The 21,938-nt window shown below is 42.9% G+C and overlaps 1 pseudogene; it reads right to left on the bottom strand.

Annotated features, from left to right (window-relative positions):
• Positions 1 to 20,833: 20,833 nt before the first annotated feature.
• On the bottom strand, positions 20,834 to 21,315 carry LOC142872880 (large ribosomal subunit protein eL21-like; annotated as a pseudogene).
• Between the last annotated feature and the right edge of the window lie 623 nt (positions 21,316 to 21,938).

Raw genomic sequence — 21,938 nt, 5'->3', positions numbered from 1 at the left:
GAAAGTTTGGTGCCACTAGCTGCTACTAGAGCCTCTCCCCTCTGGGAAGGGCTTTGTCTCCCCAGCAGTAGCCATCATGACATCAGTCATTCAAACCCATAGCCCTGACTGGCTATAAATAATTTTATTTTATTTATTTATTTATTTATTTTTTGAGACAGAGTCTCACTTTGTTGCCCAGGCTAGCGTGAGTGCCGTGGCGTCAGCCTAGTTCACAGCAACCTCAAACTCCTGGGCTCAAGCGATCCTCCTGCCTCAGCCTCCCGAGTAGCTGGGACTACAGGCATGCGCCACCATGCCCGGCTAATTTTTTCTATATATTTTTAGTTGGCCAATTAATTTCTTTCTATTTATAGTAGAGACGGGGGTCTCGCTCTTACTCAGGCTGGTTTCGAACTCCTGACCTCTAGCAATCTGCCCACCTCGGCCTCCCAGAGTGCTAGGATTACAGGCGTGAGCCACCGTGCCTGGCCTGTAAATAATTTTAAAAGTATAATCCCTGTCCATCCTTATACTGGAAACCAGTTGGACTCTAAATCCTCTTATACTTATTAAAATGGAGACATTTGTTTATATAAAAGCTATGCCACAAGAATAAAAATAATACCTCAGATAAATGTTGTGTGTGTGTGGTTTTTTTTAAGTTTTAAAACCAAACTTGCACTGTGGCCACGAGGGACGAGCCCAGCGGCAGGGGCTGGCTGTGGGTTTGTCAGGTACCTTTTCCCCACTTTGGCTAATGGGAAGGAGGCTGGCCATTGTGCGGCGATAGAAGAAAAGGAACCTGCAGCCCCTCTGAACAGCGGGTGCTGAAGTTCTGTCCGTGGGAATATTCCTCAGAAGAATAGGAGCCTCATTAAACCACAGGAAAAAACATTAAATAAATGATGGTTTCCAGAAAAAGGAGAGCAAGAAACGAATGTTTCTCGGTGCTCGCAGGGATGTTGTGCTGGAATATGAGTAAAAGAGAAATAGGGACGTGTTCTAGCAGGCGCCCCTCATTCCGATGAAAAGCAAAGAGCAATGCAAGGGAAGGAGAGCAGGGAGGATGGAGGAGGGATGGGGCGGGGGCTGGCGCTGGAGAAAGAGAGAACAAAGATCAGGGAGAAAGGAAGGGAAGAGGTGGGGAGGAAAATTAGAGCCCCTGAGTTCTTGCTGGGACTCCTGGAGAGCCCCTCACACTGGAAGAAAGAGGGCCTCTCCCTCAGATGCCTGTGCGCTTTCTCTCTTGTATCTGTTTCCCCGCAAGGGATTTCTGAGAGGGGGAAATAGAAGCTTCCAGTCTTCAGTGAAAACCGAAAGTTTGAGAAGGACGCTCTTAATTAGTTTCTTAACCTCCGGAGTAAGCAGCGAGTGTCACAATCCAGGCAGCCCTGTCCCTCTGAGCCTACACACTGACACGCACACCCTCACACGCTCACGTGGACACACGCATGCACACCACGCTGCACACGAACACACGCACACCCACACCTGCACACTCACATACACACAGGAGTCCACGCACACGCGCTCTCTCCTTTGGGCACTCCCAGAGCCCACCCTGCTAAGCACCCACAGTGGGCCCCCCCCCCCGGGGCCTTGAATTCCTCAGGAACTGCTCCCAGTGCCTTGGAATTCCAGCACCATCCCTCATGCTCCCCCCATCCCAAGGGAAATATTTTTATTCTGTGTGCCCCCCTAGAAGAGCAGTTTAGGATTCCTACCAATTCTGAGAAAAATCAAATTGATAAATCACTTCAAAAAGAAACTTGAGGGGCTGGGTGCGGTGGCTCACACCTGTAATCCTAGCACTCTGGGAGGCCGAGGTGGGCAGATCGCTCAAGGTCAGGAGTTTGAAACCAGCCTGAGCAAGAGTGAGACCCTGTCTTTACTAAAAAAAGAAAGAAATTAATTGGCCAACTAAAAAATATATATAGAAAAAATTAGCCGGGCATGGTGGCGCATGCCTGTAGTCCCAGCTACTTGGGAGGCTGAGGCAGAGGGATTGCTTGAGCCCAGGAGTTTGAGGTTGCTGTGAGCTAGGCTGACACCATGACACTCTAGCCTGGGCAACAGGGTGAGACTCTGTCTCAAAAAAAAAAAAAAAGAAAGAAAAGAAACTTGAGGAAAGAAAGCAAGGAGGAGAGACAGAAGAAGGGAGGGGGGAGAGGAACATGCCGCCCCCACTAAGCTGGCAAGGTGCAAATACTATGCTAAGTGCCTTACATATGCCCTCTCATTTTCCCTCAAAAGAATATGAGGAGGTGCATCTTACTATCCTCTTTTGAATATAAGGAAACTGAGGCTCAGGAAGGTTAAATAACTTGTCCAGTGAAAGTTCACAGCTACATCAGAACCCAGATTTAAACCAGACCCGCCTGCCTCTGCATGCAGAACTGATAAATATGGGTGACGGGAGAGGGAGACCCCAGGGACGACTAAGCTAATTGTTTCTAAATGTAAAGGTTTCCAATAAACATGGAGCTCCCTGAGAGAAACTGGACGAGGCTGGGGCCCGTCTGGGACCTCACTGAAGGGTGGCAAGTTTCCGTGTTCATCCACTTCTGGGTCTGCCTCATTTCTGAATCCATTTCCATGCCCACTCTGCGTTCTCTTCTTTTTCATGATCTTACGCTATCTAGCAATATTTTAAGTATTCTTCTAAGCCTCCATAAATCTCCATTTTAAAAACCTCCTTTAAAAAAAAAAACACATATAAAGAAATTAATTTTAAAAAGAAACGTGCCAACATAAGAGAGATTCCAAGTCACCTGGGACCGGGGTGACCCAGTTGTCAGGACGGTTGGCTGTGGGCTGGTTTGGGTCTGACCCCTGAGAAGAGGTCTCCTGCCCATCCTCGTGTCTCCAAATCAAACTTGATCGGCTGCTGGTTTCCTGCGTGAGTATGGTCAGTTGTTACTCAGTAAAGAGTGATAACAGGATTTCCCAGGAGGTGGGTTAGAAAGGTTTTGAAGTGCTTGGGTGAAAAGAACCACAATACAATCTTTTTGGTGTCTTTGAATGTCAATACCTCACACCCACTTTTCAGTAACCTTTTAAGAGCAGCTCAAGTGTGCTGTGCCGCAAAGCCGCTGACTCGGAATGAGGAATCGGTCACTGAAAGTGCTTCAAGGCTTTTCGAAAACAGCTAAAGGAGCCCGTCCAAGAGCTCTCTCCTGAGCCCCAGGGAGGCCCCAGATTTTCCCTTGCAGGATAGATTATCCTCACCCCGCAATAGAAGTGCGACCCTCAGGTCACAAATGGGCCTCGAACAGTCAGACCTGGGTTCAAAACCTGGCTTCACCACTAACTCTCTGCATAGCTTTGAGTAAATTATTTCACCATGCTGCCCTCTATTCCCTCATCTATGAAATGGACACAATAACGGTACCCACCTCAAGTTTTGTCAGTGTATTAAAGCAGATAATGGATACAAGCGTGCCCTGCAGGTATGAGTCGCCACTCTCCACATTATCAGCAGTGGCTGCAGCGCGGCCTCTCAGTTGTGTGTTCATTTTCTCTCTTCCATGGGCCCTATCTTAGGACAGACACTGTAAGATACTGGGCTATAAGGACAATGGACACCTTCCAGCTTCTGTTTACTGCTTGTTTGCTAACCGCAAGGCATTATGGGTATATTATGGGATGCAGAGGAGAAAGACAAAGAACGTGGAAACCGGAGTCTCTCAGCTAGGACCCGGAACAGGTTAGAGCCTATTGGGGGGCAGGATGAAGTAAGAATCACTGTGGGGGCGGATGCATGACCAGTGTGTAAACAACTGAGTTATAAAAGGGCACTAGCACACAAAGGAGGGTCCCTGCCCAAAGAAGAGGCCGCTGCGCTGGCACTCTGGGGCTCGGACCCCAGCTAGAGCTAGACAATAAAACTCCTTTTGATAATTACAGCCTCGGTGACTCTGTCTCCCTGTCCTGCGGCCTTGTGAATCTCGAATATAACAACACAACAGAGGACTTTGGTGGCAAGGAGTTAATTTTGGATTAAATTTGAATGTGCCAGTAACTCGGTTTTATTGACGGAAGTTTTTTTCGAGTCACCCCTACCCCTAGCCTCTGCCAGGGATTGGACAGTATCTTCCTTAAAGCTGATACCAATTACCCCCAGTGCTGCTGGAGCATCCTCCATCTTTCTGTCTGCGGGGCTCAACCAGCCACTGTTGCGGGTAGAAGTGGAAGGCAAGGCGCCATGCAGCTGGGAAGTCAGGACGCTGTGCCAACTACGCAAAAGACGGAGGAATTAAACCCCCAGCCCTTCCCCCGCTGTCTCCTGGTTTCTGTGCATTATAGAATTTGAGTCGTTGTTGTGGGGTGTGGGAGACAGCACATTTAAAACGAGCACTAGGGGGACAGAGTCACACAGCACTTGACCAGGGTCACTCCTAGGGTATGTGGGGACCAGGAAAATGGGTTTTTGCAGGACCTCTGGCCATATAAACAATTTCAACAAGCTGGGTGCAGTGGCTCACGCCTGTAATCCTAGCACTCTGGGAGGCCGAAGCAGGTGGATCGCTCAAGGTCAGGAGTTTGAAATCAGCCTGAGCAAGAACAGCGAGACCCCGTCTCTACTAAAAATAGAAAGAAATTAATTGGCCAACCAAAAATATATATAGAAAAAATTAGCCGGGCATGGTGGCGCATGCCTGTAGTCCCAGCTACTTGGGAGGCTGAGGCAGAGGGATTGCTTGAGCCCAGGAGTTTGAGATTGCTGTGAGCTAGGCTGATGCCACAGCACTCTAGCCTGGGCAACAGAGTGAAACACTGTCTAAAATAAATAAATAAATAAACAAGCAAACAATATGAACCACCAAAAGCAGCATATCGGCACCAACTGGCAGCACAATTTCATATGGTTCCACCAAAGAAATACTAGCTGGCCAGTGGGAGCTATTTGCTCCCCAGGCTGCCCTCCCAGAACTGGAGCCCAAGCTCTGGTCCCCAGACAACATGATGGGCACAAGGCCAACCTCCTGAGCCATCTGGTTGACCCCCATGAGGAGCAGAGAATGGGAGAGTCTCCCTAAAGAGCAGAAATGGGCATCAGGACCCACAGGGGTCCTGGGACAGGGCCAAGGAGTCCCACCTGGTTGGTTCTGCTAACTCCTGTGCATCCCAGGCGTCAGAGAGAAATTAGAAGGATTCAAGGAAGGTGCTTCAAAGGACAGAGCCCCCTGGGGTGCAGGGCCATGCCAAGGGCCCAGTTTGCTCAAATCTCAGGATAGGACTCTAATTCCAAAGCCTCCATGAAAGTTTCCCTCTCTGAGTCAGGCTCAAAAGGAACACCATCTCCTTCCCCTTTAGTGTATGGACATCGTAGGAGCCTCCTAAATGCTAGGCGACGGTCTTCCTCTTTTTTTGTATTCCAGCATCTCAAGGACCATAGCCATGAACTAGGAGGTCGAGTGTCATTATGGTGAGCCATTTGCCTATTAGTGATCTGGCAGATGGAAGTAAAAACAATAGGGTTGAATCTAGCACAAGTGAACCAGCTTAATCCCATCAGGAATTATTTGCAAATTCCATGTTTTTGCTCAAAAAGCTGTAAGCCTGGACTCCAATACAGGCCTACTCTAACATCTACAGGCCTAGGACAATAACACAAATGGAGGGCCCTGGCCCACTACCCACCCTTGTCTCTCCTGCCTCTCCTGGTTCTTCCCAGATCATAGAAGACCTTTTCCATATGCACATGGGCATCCCAGCTAATCTCCATCTACTCCCCCACCCACAGTCCCTGCCAAGCAGCCACCCCTTGGCCACCGTGTGGGCACATAAGTGGCACTATTAGCCCTCAAAACTCAGACGTGGGAAGGAAACTCACAAAGACCGTGTGTTTGGGCAGGGAATCCCAATGTCCCCAGTTACCTGAAGCATAGTCTAGAAGTAGGCGGGCATGGGCTCCAGGTGGGCACACGCCGGGTCTCCTAACCTTCTCGTCCCATAAGGAGGGCACAGCCCGAGGAGGGCCGGAGCCCAGCTCTTGAAAGCTAGGACCAGAGCAGAGGCCCAGCTGCCCGGGTCTGAGGGTGCTACCCCTCTCCATATGATTTCTGAATCCAAGCCTTACTCTGCTTTTCAGTTTCTCCTTCCTCCCGCTCCTTCAGCCCACTCACCAACTGCTCCTTTTCTCTCACGTATAAGAATCCCTAGTTCCTATTTCTGAGTCATCCTGAATCTGACCTTGAAGCTAGTGTTATACAAGAAAGGAGATATTATATCTTTTTTAAAAGTCTACAGAACCTGAATATTTATGATGTGCCACATCAAGATGTCCTGGTAAAGAAATGTAATTCTTGTCACCTATGGCTACTGAAAAATGACTTTCTGGATACACTGGTGGCACTTTTTATCTTTCATAGGCTGACAGATAATGGGATTGCAAGTTTCAAGCAGTAATCTCCTCGTCTTACTGTGGTTTCTGGAAATAACAAAAAAACAAAACAAAACAAAAAAAGATGGCAATACGGCTAAGCTCTATAGAAGACTGAACAGACAAGCAAACAAAATAACACTCTACGGCAAGAAGTCCCGTTCTGTAAGCAACCTGAGGGGTGTTATACTCTTCCCAGGGGAATCAGTGTTGTTCCATTTCATGGATTGAGGATACCAATGAAGAGGCAGAAGAGTGGCTCTGAGATTTGCCCCAGAAGCCAAACCCAGGGCTGGCAGAGTCCGAGTGCTTTAATATTACATGGTATTGCAATATGAGCTCCTAAAAAATGGATCTGATCTTTCTTCTCTTTGAAGCCACGTAACACTTTCCTTGTAATTTCCTTATGGTAGCTGTGGTATAATAAAAAAATATATATTTGGTCTTTATCCCTGGTTCCTGGTATAAAGCTCATAAAACCCTTGGAGTCCCCAGAATGATAAGAGTGTCCTTTGTACTCTAATAAGATTACTGGTGGCTGGGGGCCCTTAGATAGCTTTAGGATGGGAGCTGGTTGCCAGAAAGAACTTTCGGCCCTACCTCCCAACCTAAAGAGAGGAGAGAGGACCTAGAAGTAAGTTAGTCACCAATAGCCATTGATTTAATCGTTCATGCCTAGGCAGTAAAACCCTGAAACTATGGGGCTCCAAGAATTTCTGGGTTGGCAAAAATATGCATGTGACAGAAGCGTGTTTGCACCCTAACGCCACAGGACAGAATTGAATTGTTGAACACCCAGTTCCTGTCCAGAGAATTGGTTATTGGTGTTGGAAAACACCCCAAAATGGTTATCTGACATTGCCCTATATTATGGTCATTTGTGCTCTTGTTTTTTCCCTCCTATTGGTTGTTTTTTCTTTGAAGATAAGAACTGGGTCATACTCATCTTTGTACCTCTTATGACACCTAGCACAGGGCCCTGCCCATAATAAAAGATGAATAAATATTGCTGAAGAGGTTCAAATTTGTCCTTGGGTCTTCTGTTATGATTGTACAAGGCAAGTAGGAATCGTGCCACTCACTATAGCTATGTCTACCACCTTCCTACACAGCAGCAGGAAGAAAGACACAGATGTTGGGCACAAGCCAGCCTGGTCACTAGGCCGCTGACTCACAGGCCCAACCACTCTGCAGTGCTGGTGGTTCAAGTTCACGCCTCGGCAAAAGTATGCATTTCGCCTTATAGAATGTACTTCCAGTTTATGCTCAAGAGGCTGAAATTTTAAATCTTACAACCATAAATGGTCAGAGTCTATTATGTGGGAAAATTGTTGCATATCTCAGTCAAATGGGAAAGTGTAGAATAAACTGAACTAACAAGGAGAAAACTCCCCAAGAAGTGACAGTAATTACTAGTCTTTCTCAGCCTCTTTTTTTTTCTTTTTTACCACTCTAGTATGACTGCCACACTAGAAAAAAATTTTTCCTTGGGGCCACAGTGTTGTATTACAAAAATAGAATAAAAACTTCAAAAAACAAAATGATCTTTTCTAATTCAATGAAAAATTTGTTATTTTTCATTGTTTTCTGTGTGTGTGTTATATGCAACTTGACAAATAGTTCACACAGCTCCCAAGATGAAGAGATGTGTGAGTTCCATATGCTTCACGAGGCCTCGGGCTCAAAACTGGCGTGAGTTAAATACAACTCACAGGGCAATCAATGTGTTAAAGTGAACGAAATGAGGAAGAGTCCTTTTCAGCCTTTTGACTTGCCTGGGCCTCTGTGTCTGCCTCAGACCAAGTTCTGTGACCATATCAGCAACTTGTCGCAGGTACAGCTTCAGATTGTTTCCCCCAAATATATTTTTAGATCCATTACAATTAATTAGGAGAAAAAAGAAGAATGAGAATCAGGCCTTCAACATGCTCATGATGAAGTCTCTTAGAGCTGAACTTAAATGACAGATTTGGTCTGTCTTTAGAGAATTAAAACTTTCCCCCATACACACATGAAATCATTAACAATAGCTATAAAACATGGCCAGGCTCGGTGGCTGACACCTGTAATCCTAGCACTCTGGGAGGCCGAGGCGGGAGGATCAGCAGTTTGAAATCAGCCTGAGCAGGAGCGAGACCCCGTCTCTACTAAATAAATAGAAAGAAAATTAATTGGCCTACTAAAATATATAGAAAAAATGAACCTGGCATGGTGGCACATGCCTGTAGTCCCAGCTACTCGGGAGGCTGAGGCAGAAGGATTGCTTGAGCTCAGGAGATTGAGGTTGCTGTGAGCTAGGCTGACACCATGGCACTCACGCTAGCCTGGGCAACAAAGTGAGACTCTGTCTCAAAAAAAAAAAAAAGAACACAGAGAAGATTCAGGACCTCTAGTACATCTCTGGGCACCCTGGGGCAGGAGCAGGGAGGGAATTTTTACAGCAAATCTACAGGCTCTGCGGGGCTTGTCCACTTGTGCAATGGATGTCTCGAGTTGACTCTGGTGGGCAAACCCCATATTCTCCCTCAAACAGCAAACCACAGTACAGTGAGCAGCAGAGGGCAGGCACCCCAACAGGCACCCCAGGGTGCTCATTCCCATCCTGAGGACAGGAGAGTGGAGAAGAGGGGAGGGGAGGAGATCGCATCATCAACCTGTGCGGTTTGATAAGACAGATGCCACACTAGCCTCTTAGCGGGCCAGGCCACAGGCTGTGGGCCACCAAGGCATGTATTCTAAGGTGCAATTCTTCAGTTCAGCTTGGGGAAATTCACATTGGTCGTGGCAAAGGATTCAATAATGCAATACCTGCCTGGAATCCCAGCATCATGACCACAAAAGACCATTTTGTGATTTTTTTGTTTTTTTGTTGTTTTTTTTTTTTAGTTCACTCCCCAGACCAGAGTGCACTCAACCCCCTGCAGGATAACCTCTGGCCCATCATCCCATCTGCTCTCAAATGCCTCAAGTAGTGGGATTTTCACAGCTTCCCCTGGGAAGTCATTCTTAAAGTTGAACTGCCAGGGCATTTTTCCTGATATTGAACATCCATCTTGCCTTTTCTTAGCTTCATCCCTGTTATCCTGCAGAATAAACTCCTGGCCTCAGCATTGTCTTTGTCTCTCAGCGTTTACAGACGCATTTCCTACGCACGCTTACTACACCGCTCGGGCCCTTGTGCAGTCGAGCCTCGGAGAGCAGGGAACACCTAAGAAATGCAGTGACAAATAACAGCTCTGCCATCCAGCGGACAGAAACATAAATGAGACGTGGGCCCAAAATCTCCATAAAGAAGGGATCACTATCAATCCGCGCTCCGCGCAGAGCCCCAGGACAACTGCAGGGCTCCGCTGCAGGGACCGATGCTCTGCCAGCCGGCCCCTGTTCTCACTGGGATTCATTCTCACAATCTAGCACGGTCTGTCTCCCCAAAACTGATTTTGTGAAATACCAAATTTATTTTATCATATGTGTCCTTAATTTCATTCACCCTACTTGTTATGTTCTGTATCTCACTGCAGTGTGTGCAGAAACGGGCCCCGGTGTGTATATTCTCATCGTGCAACCTTTTGAGAGCTGTTTGCCAGCTCATTGCTTTAGGCAGAAGAGCAAAGGGGGCTGTCATAGCAGCGCTGCCCAGAGGACATTTGCTTTGTTTCTGCACTGGCGACAGTGGGAGATTTGGCTGTCTTCTCCCTACATTTAAACAACCTTTCTCCGCCAGGTGGCTCACGCCTGCAATCCTAACACTCTGGGAGGCCAAGGTGGGCAGATCGCTCGAGGTCAGGAGTTCGAAACCAGCCTGAGCAAGAGTGAGACCCCGTCTCTACTAAAAATAGAAAGAAATTAATTGGCAAACTAAAAATATATAGAGAAAAAACTAGCCGGGCATGGTGGCGCATGCCTGTAGTCTCAGCTACTTGGGAGGCTGAGGCAGGAGGATCGGTTGAGCCTAGGAGTTTGAGGTTGCTGTGAGCTAGGCTGATGCCACGGCACTCTAGTCTGGGCAACAGAGTGAGACTCTGTCTCAAAAAAAAAAAAAAATTCTAGCAGTGTGACCACACACGAGCCCTCTATTATACAGCGTCTCTTGACATAACATGCAAGGGAAGAATGGTGAGCGATGAGGCTGGAAACACCTGCCAAGGAGTGTGGACATTCTCTTGAAGGCCAGGGGGAGCTGGTGAATGGTTTCAAGGGGAGCAGCAATATAGTCCAATTTGTATTTTAGGATGGTCACTTTGGAGAAAGAGTGAGACCAGAAACAGAGGTTACTGTAGGCACCCAACTGGTGAGTAACAAGGATCTGGAAAGCATGATTCAAGGGAGATTTAGAAAACCAGACAGGATTTAGCAATCAATTACATGCTGTGGAGAGTGGGTGAGAGAGAAAGAAGAATCCCAGATAACACCTAGAGGGAGTCCTGCTGAGGCCACGTGTTGAAGAGTTACCATTAATCAGAAGCACGGTCATAGAAAGAACTTGGTTCTGTTATGTTTCCTTCAAGATCAAAACAAAGAGTCACATGTTTCATCCTATAATGATTTTCTCCTGCTCTGAACTTCAGTGTTTCTTCTTTTTTTTTTTTTTTTTTTTTTTGGGGACAGAGTCTCACTCTGTTGTCCGGGCTATAGTGTCGTGGTGTCAGCCTAGCTCACAGCAACCTCAAACTCCTGGGCTCAGGCAATCCTGCTGCCTCAGCCTCTGGAGTAGCTGGGACTACAGGCATGCGCCACCCTGCCCGGCTAATTTTTTGTATATATTTTTAGTTGGCCAATTAATTTCTTTCTATTTTTAGTAGAGATGGGTTCTCACTCTTGCTCAGATTGGTCTCAAACTCCTGACCTCAAACAATCCTCCTTCCTCGGCCTCCCAGAGTGCTAGGATCACAGGCGTGAGCCACCACACCGGGCCTGAACTTCAGCGTTTCTTTCTGCAGGTGGCACAACCCTGCCAAACAGGATGGAGCTCACTCATCTCCATCGGGCCCTTGTGGGAAACAGACGGCTCTCTCAGCAGGGGTAATTGAGAAGAGTTTGTTGGCAGGACTATTTCCAAAGGTGTGGACAGAACTCAGGGAAATTAGCAAAGACGGTGACTAGTGCTGACAGGGAGCTGCTGCCACCCATGACAGTTCCCCGACACGCCCAGCCCACTCCCACTGAGCCAGTGCGGACTGGATCAGTACCAGGACCTGAACCCCACCTTGTGTCTCCATGGTAACCCTCCCTCCCTGATGATGTGTGGGCTCCTCGCTTCTCTCAGCTTGTGCCACGCCCTTTCCAAATGAGTCCCTGTGTTCTTTTAAACCAACTCACTGGTACAATTTGAAAACTACACCCTCCTCAACTCCTCAACTTGTTTTTTGTTTAAATTATCTACAGGTTATTTTTGATGAAACATATGTTTGGGAAGCTGTCGAAAGTATTTTATGGAGTTCTATCCCTAGCTGCAGTGTGCCTTACCTAATAAAAAGGAGCAAAAATAAATATTATTTCATAGGAGGCAGAAAATTGAAGTGTGAGCTGAATAATTTTAAAGAATAACCCATCAAACTAAATTAGAGCTGAAAATAATTAAATAATAGCACCCTCAAAATCGGGACCCCAAGGGAACACAACCCTTGCTAAAAATAGATTGTTCTGTACTTTCATAAATTGGTGAGTCCATTTCTATTGAAAGTTATTGCTCACACTTAGCAACATCCTCTTTAACCTCTTCATCAGGATAAATGAACAAATTCATTTCAGATGATAAAAAGAAAGTGTCTTTAGATCTAAAATGCATGATCTGGAAGAAAGGGTTAGAGGTTAAGGTTAGAGTTCCACACCTACACAAGCTCCACAACTAGCAAAGTGGGTCCCCAGCCCTGATCCAAGCTGGTTATAGCAGGTTGAGGTGCAGCCCTGGTTCCTAGGTACAATATGAAAATGTTAATGTGAGGAAGCAAATCCAAAACCAGAAGGGACATTTAATTATTCATCAAAAATAGCTAGGTATAATTTTCAAATTCCTTTTGAAAGCAAAACGCAACTATGTAATTTTGAAATTACTTGCCAAAACATCCTAAATAATTTAAAATAAGATCTATTTTTGTTATTCCTAAATTAAAAGTAAGCTTGTCTTTGATGTTTTCTTCTTCGAGAGACATCAATAAATTCATGCCATGGGCCTCCTTTCTTTCTGCTGTGACCCTGAGCCTAACACTGTCCCTGTTTTAAGGTATTCTTCACTAATGTGGTATATAAATAGACTTTTTAAAAGTACATTAGCAAGAGTTCCCAGTCTGATTGGCTAACATTTGACATATATCATCTTATATACTCCATACACAACAGGCAAGAGAGAATTTTTGCCACACTGTGCAAATCAGCAAACTAAGGCAGGAAAATATTTTATTTAATCTTTTCAATTAAAAGTTATTGCTTTTTATTCAGTAATTATTTTTACTGCATGACAAAATCAAAATTATACATGAGCCAGGTCTGTCTGACTCCAACTTGTGTGTGTCTGTGTGTGTGTGTTTTAACTCACTCTGTGTATCAAAGCTGGTTTCAGCATTATTTTCCCCAACATTAAAAATGTTTTTATTGTCTCTGGAAGCTAATATTGCTGATAAAAATCCCCCTTCATTGTTCTTTGCAGGTCATCCGATTTTTCTGTCTGGTGACTTTCAGGGTTTTCTCTCCATCCTGGATTTTCTGCCATCTCACCCTGCAGTTTCGCTGTAGTATATGCCTTGTGTACTTTTTAATCCTACTCACCACACCATGGGCATTGTAAATGAGTCTCGTTTTTCTTCCTTTATGGAAAATTCTCAGCTATCATATCTTTGAATATTTCTTCTGCCATTCTCTCAATCATCTCACTCCTATTAGACATTTGTTGGAACTTCTTATTCTGTAAGTTTTGCATATGAATTCATCTTCCATGGAAATGTTGATCTGTGGAAGCTTCTGTCTTAAGTGCCTTACATTGTAGAAGCCATGAGACAGGCGGAGGGATTCTGAATTGCTTCTGTCTGGGACCTGGAGGGTTTGATTTTTAATCCATCCCTAAACTTGAGATTTCCACACTGCACCAGTGAGGACTCAGGGTTCTGAGCCCTGCCTGGGTGGTGAGACTCCAGCCCCCATGGCCTGCATTCAGTCCAGGTCCTCCACGCACCTCATGGGTTCTTCTGCCATTTGCTGGCATGGCCTCCTTACCTGCTTTGAAACCTTAAGACTTCACTTACTGCTTTTGAGCTTAGTGTTTAAATAGTTTATCTATTATTTCTAAATATTTGGAATAGAAAGACAGTTAAGTTAGTAGCCAGATGTCTAATATTAGAAAGATTTTTAAAGAAATTTCATACATAGTACATACTGCATTGAAACAAATTCAAAACTACCCCAGGGCCAGGCATAGTGGCTCATGACTGTAATAGCAGCACCTTGGGAGGCCAAGGTGGGAGGATTGCTAGAACCCAGGAGTTCAAGACTGGACAACATAGCAAGACCCTGTCTCTACCAAAAATTTAAAAATTAGCCAGGCATGGTGGAGCACACCTGGATTCCAGCTACTTGGGGAGACTGAGGCAAGAGGATCATTTGAGTCCAGGAGTTTGAGGCTGCAGTGAGCTATGATGATGCCACTGTACTCCAGCCTAGGCAATAGAGTGAGACCCTACCTCAAAAAAAAAAAAAAAAATTGCCAAAGTATATAAGCAGGAAATGTTACTGTCCTTTCCAAACCCACTCCCTAGTGTTAACCATTGATAACAGTTTAAAACATGGGTCCTTCCAAACTTGTTTCTATGTATGTAAAACATCCAAGTATATCTACATGAGAGAATCTACATGAGAGAATTAGACTTAAGAAAGTAAAAGAGAAATTCTGTTATCAATAACTTGCAGTAATTTTTTTGTAAACGATTGAATTACAGTAAACCCATTTTTCCTTAATGAAAATTTCCTATGTTTACAGTCTGTCTATTGGTATGCAAACAATCTTGTAACTTTGATAATGAACCGTGAGAGATTTTTAAATAAAGCCTCTAAATATGTCATTTTAATAACATACAGTTTTGTCACTTTTCAAGTACATTCTGCCTCACATAAAAAAAAAAAAAAAAAAAAAAAAAAAACCAGGCGTGGTGGCTCACGCCTGTAATCCTAGCACTTTGGGAGGCCGAGGCGGACAGATTGCTCAAGGTCAGGAGTTTGAAACCAGCCTGAGCGAGACCCTGTCTCTACCAAAAATAGAAATAAATTAATTGACCAACTAAAAATATATATACAAAAAATTAGCCGGGCATGGTGGTGCATGCCTGTAGACCCAGCTACTCGGGAGGCTGAGGCAGTAGGATCGCTGAGCCCCAGAGATTGAGGTTGCTGTGAGCCAGGCTGACGCCACGGCACTCACTCTAGCCTGGGCAACAAAGTGAGACTCTGTCTCAAAAAAAAAAAAAAAAAACATGAAGTACATGAAGTACATACATGAAGTAGCTTGAATTATTATTCAAAATATTTGTGGCCTTCCTCCCATTTGTATCTTCCTGTCCTGTGGGAGGATTCTACTTCCCATCCCATTGACCTCAGGCTTGCTCATGTGCCTTTCTTAGGCCGGCGATACGTGCCACTTCCAAGCAGGAGCTTTAAGAGCCATGGTGTGTTTCCACCATCCTCTTTTCCCTTTGCCATGAGAATAAGGATGTTCCCAAGAGAGATTACTCCTTCAGCCAGGATCCTAGAGGGAAGACGCACAACAGAGCAACAGTCATTCCTCAGCCAGCACCTGACATGGGCCAGCCACCAGCTTTACTGTTTTAAGACACTGAGATTTGTAGGTTGTTATTACAATATATCCTAACCTAAGCTGCTTCGTACAACATACAAAGGGGGCGATTGTTTGTTTATTTTTCAACAATTGGTTCAGATTATAAATTTTTCTCTGCAACTTCCTATTTTCATTTAACGTCTCTTAAAGCCCATGTTCTCAACCACTAAGTTACAACGCCTTTGCATGTTAAGGTTTGGCCTTACAGGAAACAAAATATAACCAATCTACGAATCATGAAGACACTTCCATGACAACTTTGTTAAGTTAGGGTTGGAGAAAGGAGTTGTGAGGTCTCAGGTTCACTCTGCATATCGTGACATAAATACTGATCCAGCAGATATGGGCAAAGGGTTTTTGTAGACTAAAGTCGCATGTTAGACACCAAACTTAAAACGATTTTTGGCCCGTAGGATTTCCAAGCCAAGATAAAGAGCTCTTTTCTACCATCCCTGTGCATCCCCTACTTCACCTTTCATCTTTTGGTTTTCTTTTCAGGAGACCTAAAGGAATCTCCAGAAACCAGCCTAGAAAAAACAACTATGTGAGCACTGTGCCCTAATTAAAACCGATGCTTAGCAAGAATGTGCAAAGTTACTTGATATTAAAGATAAATAAGAAAGCCTTATAATAATCCCAAATCCTCCTTTTTACCAAGAACAAAAATTCTAGTCTTCACCTTTCACTATTATTAATAATTAGACATTGCTTCCGCGGCTTCCATTCGGCATTTGTGAAGGCAAATGTTAACATCAAAGCTCTCTCTCTTTTTTTTTTTTATTTTGGCATATTGTGGGGGTACAGATTTTAAGGTTTCAATAAATACCCATTTCCCCCCCTCCCCCCAAAAGTCTGACCATCCATCATGACCATCCCCAGATGGTGCACATCTCACTCATTATGTATGTATATACCCGCCCCCCTCCCCCCTCCCACCTGCCCAATACCCTATTACTGCAGTACCTATGTGTCCACTTAGGTGCTACTCAGTTAATACCAGTTTGTTGGAGAATATATCTGGTGCTTGTTTTTCCATTCTTGGGATACTTCACTTAGTAGTATGGGTTCCAACTCTAACCAGGAAAATATAAGATGTGCTATATCACCATTATTTCTTAGAGCTGAATAGTACTCCATGGTATACATATACCACATTTTATTAATCCATTCTTGGATTGATGGGCACTTGGGCTGTTTCCACAGCCTTGCAATTATGAATTGTGCTGCTATAAACATTCGAGTGTAGGTGTCTTTTTTGTAGAATGTCACTGGATCATTTGGGTAGATGCCCAGCAATAGGATTGCTGGATCAAATGGTAGATTCACTTGTATCGCTTTAAGGTATCTCCATATTGCTTTCCACAGAGGTTGAACTAGTTTGCAGTCCCACCAGCAGTGTAGGAGTGTTCCTCTCTCTCCGCAACCACGCCAAAAGCTCTCTCTTTTAAATGGCTTTTTTCTTTTATTATGAAAGCAATGTGCTCATGATAGTAAACTAGGAAAATCAGTATAAATATTAAAAAAGAAAAAATAGTGGCTGGGCGCGGTGGCTCATGCCTGTAATCCTAGCACTCTGGGAGGCCGAGGCGGGAGGATTGCTCGAGGTCAGGAGTTCGAAACCAGCCTGAGCAAGAGCGAGACCCCGTCTCTACTATAAATAAAAATATATTAATTGATCAACTAATATATATAGAAAAACTTAGCCGGGTATGGTGGCGCATGCCTGTAGTCCCAGCTACTCAGGAGGCTGAGGCAGCAGGATTGCTTGAGCCTAGGAGTTTGAGGTTGCTGTGAGCTAGGCTGACGCCACAAAGCGAGACACTGTCTCAAAAAAAAAAGAAAAAAGAAAGGAACCATAAATTAACCATAGTCTCATAACCATAGAGATAACCATTACTCAAATGTCGATTTTTTTCTCTTCCTTTGTTTCTATGCATTTAGTTTTCTTAACTAGGATCATACTTTATATAATGTAGTTTCATATACTGCTTTTCTCATTTAACACTATAATTGTAGTATTTCCCATGTACTTAAAAGGTCCTCAGAATATTTAATACTGGCATTGTAATCTTCCACTTAGCACAATGTGTCCAGCCCAAGGTGGGGATCTTGAGGCTAAAAGACCACATGCAAACTTCTAGGTCCTTAAGTGTGGCCTTTTGACTGAATCCAAGTTTTACACAACAAATTATTTTTATTAATAGAAGTTTGTTCATCTTTTATATTTTCATTTTATATTTAAAATGAATGTATGTAAAATACCAAAGAATAAAATGTTTCAACAAAATAATCCTCCCACCTGATCAAATTAAAAAGCTTCTGCACAGCCAAAGAAACTGTCAAGAGAGCAAAAAGACAACCCACAGAATGGGGGAAAATTTTCGCAAGCTACACATCCAATAAAGGGCTGATAACTAGAATTTATTTAGAACTCGGGAAAATCAGCAAGAAAAAATCAAACAACCCTATCAAAAAGTGGACAAAGGACATGAACAGAAATTTTTCAAAAGAAGACAGAATAAAGGCCAACAAACATATGAAAAAATGCTCAACATCTCTAATCATCAGGGAAATGCAAATCAAAACTGCAATGAGATATCACTTATCTCCAGTAAGATTGGCCTTTATCAAAAAGTCCCCAAACAATAAATGTTGGCATGGATGCAGAGAAATAGGAACACTCCTACACTGCTGGTGGGACTGCAAACTGGTTCAGCCTCTGTGGAAATCAATATGGAGATACCTCAAAGCGATACAAGTACATCTACCATTTATTTGATCCAGCAAGTCCACTACTGGGCATCTACCCAAAAGATCCAATGACACTCTACAAATGGGACACCTGCACTCAAATGTTTATAGCAGCATAGTTCACAATCACAAAAGTGTGGAAACAACCCAGGTGCCCATCAATACATGAGTGGATTAATAAAATGTGGTATATGTATACCATAGAGTACTACTTAGCTTTAAGAAACAATGGTGATATAGCACCTCTTGTATATTCCTGGATAGAGCTGGAACCCATTCTACTAAGTGAAGTATCTCAAGAATGAAAAAACAAGCACCACATGTACTCACCAGCAAATCGGTATTAACGGATCAACACTTAAGTAGACATATAGGAATAACATTTATTGGGTGTCGGGCAGGGGGGCATAGGCAATATACATAACCTTAACATTTGTACCCCCATAATATGCTGAAATAAAAAAATATATATCAGGAAAAACAAAACAAAACAAAATAATCCTCCCAGATTGACTGGCACAATTAGAACATTAGAACATAAGGGCTAAATTGACAGCTGCTAGACTCATGATTTAGTTCTAACTTGCCCCGCCTGACTGGCGCCACTACGTGCAGGAGGCGGGTTGGCAAGAGTTTAGGGAGGTTACGTACGCCAGTCTGCTATCAGCTTTTGACAATGATGCACTGTGTTTCTGTTTGAAGTGGAATTTGTGAATAGTTGCATAGCTCTACAGTGTTTTTAATTTTGTCTGTTTAACAGCCCATTGTGTCAAACAAAGAAGACCAAGAGAACACTGAAAGAAGAAAACAGATTTTTTAGTGAGGATTGGGATTTGCACTGTTATCTTATTTATGCTAATGACAAGATGATCTGCTTGCTTTGTGACACTGCAATATCAACATTAAAGAAATTCAATGCTCATCACCATTATTACACGCATAAGGATCACAAATATTTTAAACTAGAGGGAGAGGCATGAAAAATTGTATTGCAGAAATTAAAATATGAAAAGCAAAAGCAAAGACAACTCTTTCAAGCAGCAATAAGACCTGGAAATAAGACCACTGAAGCAACTTACAGAGTATCTTATATACTTGGGGAAAAAGGGAAGACACTCAGTGATGTAGAAATTGTGAAAGAATGCATTGTCAACGCTGTAGGATGCTTAGACCCCAATAACCTTTCAAAGTACAAACAATTGCCTCTTTTAAGGAGAACCATAACTGATCAGCAGCATGAATTAGGCTTCAACTTAACAGAACAACGTCATGCAATACTTCAAAAGGAAAATATATATTTTCCAATCGCTTTGGATGAACCAACTGATACTACTGACTTGGTACAGGTTTTATATTTCACTCGGGTCATAATAGAAGATTTTCTTTGCCATGGAGTTATTCGTTTTGGGCACTCTTGCAAACAGAACACAGGGAATAGATATCTTCAATAAATTTCAAGATAAATGTGTCATGAAGTTGGACTGAATTTGGTTAATTTAGCGAATATATGCAAGACAGTGCATCTTCCATGACAGGAAAACATGAACAGTTTATTGCACAGATGAAGTATTAACAGATCCAGATGCTCTCATTTCTTTTCATTGTATCGGAAAAATCTCTGTGCTAAAGCTACTATTTTAAGTGACACTTTGTAACAAGTTATAAGTATTGTTAACTATTTTCATACATATGCAACATGGCATTCTCAGTCTGGTAACATGCTAAAATTGAAAGATGAGGTATTCAGTGTAGATTTGCCATATCATTCTAAAGTATGTTGGGACAGGTGTTAGCCAAAATTTTATCTCTGTGAGTACAGGTAATTAAATTTTATGAAGAACAGAATCAGCAATGTGAATTATTGAAAGAAGAAATGCTATATTCTATAGGATTATTTGATTTGACATGTGATAGCACGTCAAATCAAAACGACTCAAATAATTCTTTACAAGGTAAAACTGAGTCTAGATATGCTACGTGGCAAAAAAAAAATGCAAGCATTTTGAAAAAAAGCTATCTTTTTTAAAAACACTTTTTCAAAAGGACATTTTAGATGAACATTTCCCCCAGTTAGCAAAGGTCATTGATGATGTATGCAGGATGATGTATGCAAATCATTTTAAGATACATAGCTCTTATAGACCTATTTATTGGAGAATACAATGAAACATTCACTGACTTTGAGAATCAGGACATCATACTCAAATTAGCATTTCATTCTCACCTAGCTGATATCATCAAGGCACCTAAAGAAGTACAGATGGAATTGATTGAGCTCTCAGTAAATGACATTTTAAAGTCATTGTTTGATGCTAAGAAAGATCCAATTGAAATATGAAAAAATACTGAATACTCATGCCTTCGGCAACATGGCCAAAAAGTGCTTTCTTGCTTTTCAACCACAATTACATTCTCCTACCTAACCCAAATCAAGACATCTTTAAGATCACAAATTACTGATACCCACCTAGAGGATCAAGTGAAACTGCGTGCAACCAAATACTCAAATGCTTTCCAACAAAAAAGCAGACACAACAAAGTCATTAAAAGGTTAGTGAAACTTAAAATTAACAAATAGTTTTCATTTTTTGAAATTATTAAGTGCATAGTAGTTAGATTTTTACAAACTAATGTGCATTTTGAAGTATATCTAATTGAAGTTTCTTTCTTTTTTTTTAATTAGGACACAATTAAAATTTGCTTTAAAATTTGCAATTAAAATTTGCTTTATTTCTTTGGGGAAAAGGCCACAACACTTCTACACAACGAAAAGAAACGTTTTTAGAATCCGGCAGGTTTTTTTAGGTTTGTTTCCCATGACAAGCATTAATAGGGAATAGATTGCCACTCACAAGGTCCTTCGTTTGTTTCACAGAATGTACCACACATGCCTATTACACCAGGAATACATAGGGATCAGATTCCAGCAGCTCAGTCTCCTTTCCATGGTTCTCACAAAGTGTGCTTCTCTGGGTGGAGCAGGCTGGCGCTTCAGCTGAACCCAGGTATCTTTCTCTTCGGGCTTCCTTCTTTTTCTGATCGTTTTCCTTCACACGTTTCAGGAAGCTATCTCGGCTCTTAAAGTGCTTAATATGCTCAATATGCACATTAATCTTCTTGGCAAGAATCTTGCCCTTCACTTGTGTGTTTACAACAATTCCAACAGCATGCTGGGTAACATTGTAGACTCTTCCGGTTTTGCCATGGTAACATTTATGGGGCATGCCTTTTTGAACAGACCCATTCGTTTGATGTCTACAATATCACCTTTCTTGTAGATGCACATGTATGTGGCCAACGGAACAACTCCATGTTTTCTAAAAGGCCTAGAGAACATGTATCGAGTGCCTCTCCTCTTTCCCTTTGTGTTTGCCATTTTGGCAAATTACTGGAAGATGGTCACTCCGGCCAAAAGGCTAATTGAAGTTTCTTGAATGCAGGCTTATTTGATTACAGCTAAATTAATACAGACTTCCAACATGAAAAGTTTCCCCACCCCTGGTCTAGCCATTTCCCTCTTCTTGTGCATTTTAAATAATGCTATAATAAACAAGGTGGTGTGTAAATCTTTGTCTACATTTCTAGTACTCACTCATTATTTACCTAGGGTAGATATTTTTAAATGGAATCACTGAGTCAAGGAGTTATTAATATTTTAAGGTTTTTGATGTATAAATATACTGCCTCTGAACACACATAACAGAGACTCCTGCCTTAACCCCCACATATTAGAGGTCTGCCTATATCACAAACACACACACACACACACATGCATATATGCACATGCAAATGCATTTATTAAAAAACACATATGTGCCTGGATCCATCAGGATCCAAGGTTCAGCATCATCTATAATTCTAAATATCTGCTTTCATGAATAAGACCACTCAGGCACAGGAACACACAGCTTCACCTCTCTTGCCCAGTGTCCTTAAAACACAAAGTTTACTTCATTTGAGTAACTGTAAGGTTTAAGAATTATGTCCATCAAAGATGGA

The sequence above is a fragment of the Microcebus murinus genome, chromosome 9 (assembly GCF_040939455.1).
Source record: "Microcebus murinus isolate Inina chromosome 9, M.murinus_Inina_mat1.0, whole genome shotgun sequence".
NCBI classification, from domain to species: domain Eukaryota; kingdom Metazoa; phylum Chordata; class Mammalia; order Primates; family Cheirogaleidae; genus Microcebus; species Microcebus murinus.
The sequence above is the reverse complement of the archived record's forward strand: the minus strand, read 5'-3'. Positions and strand labels throughout refer to the sequence as shown.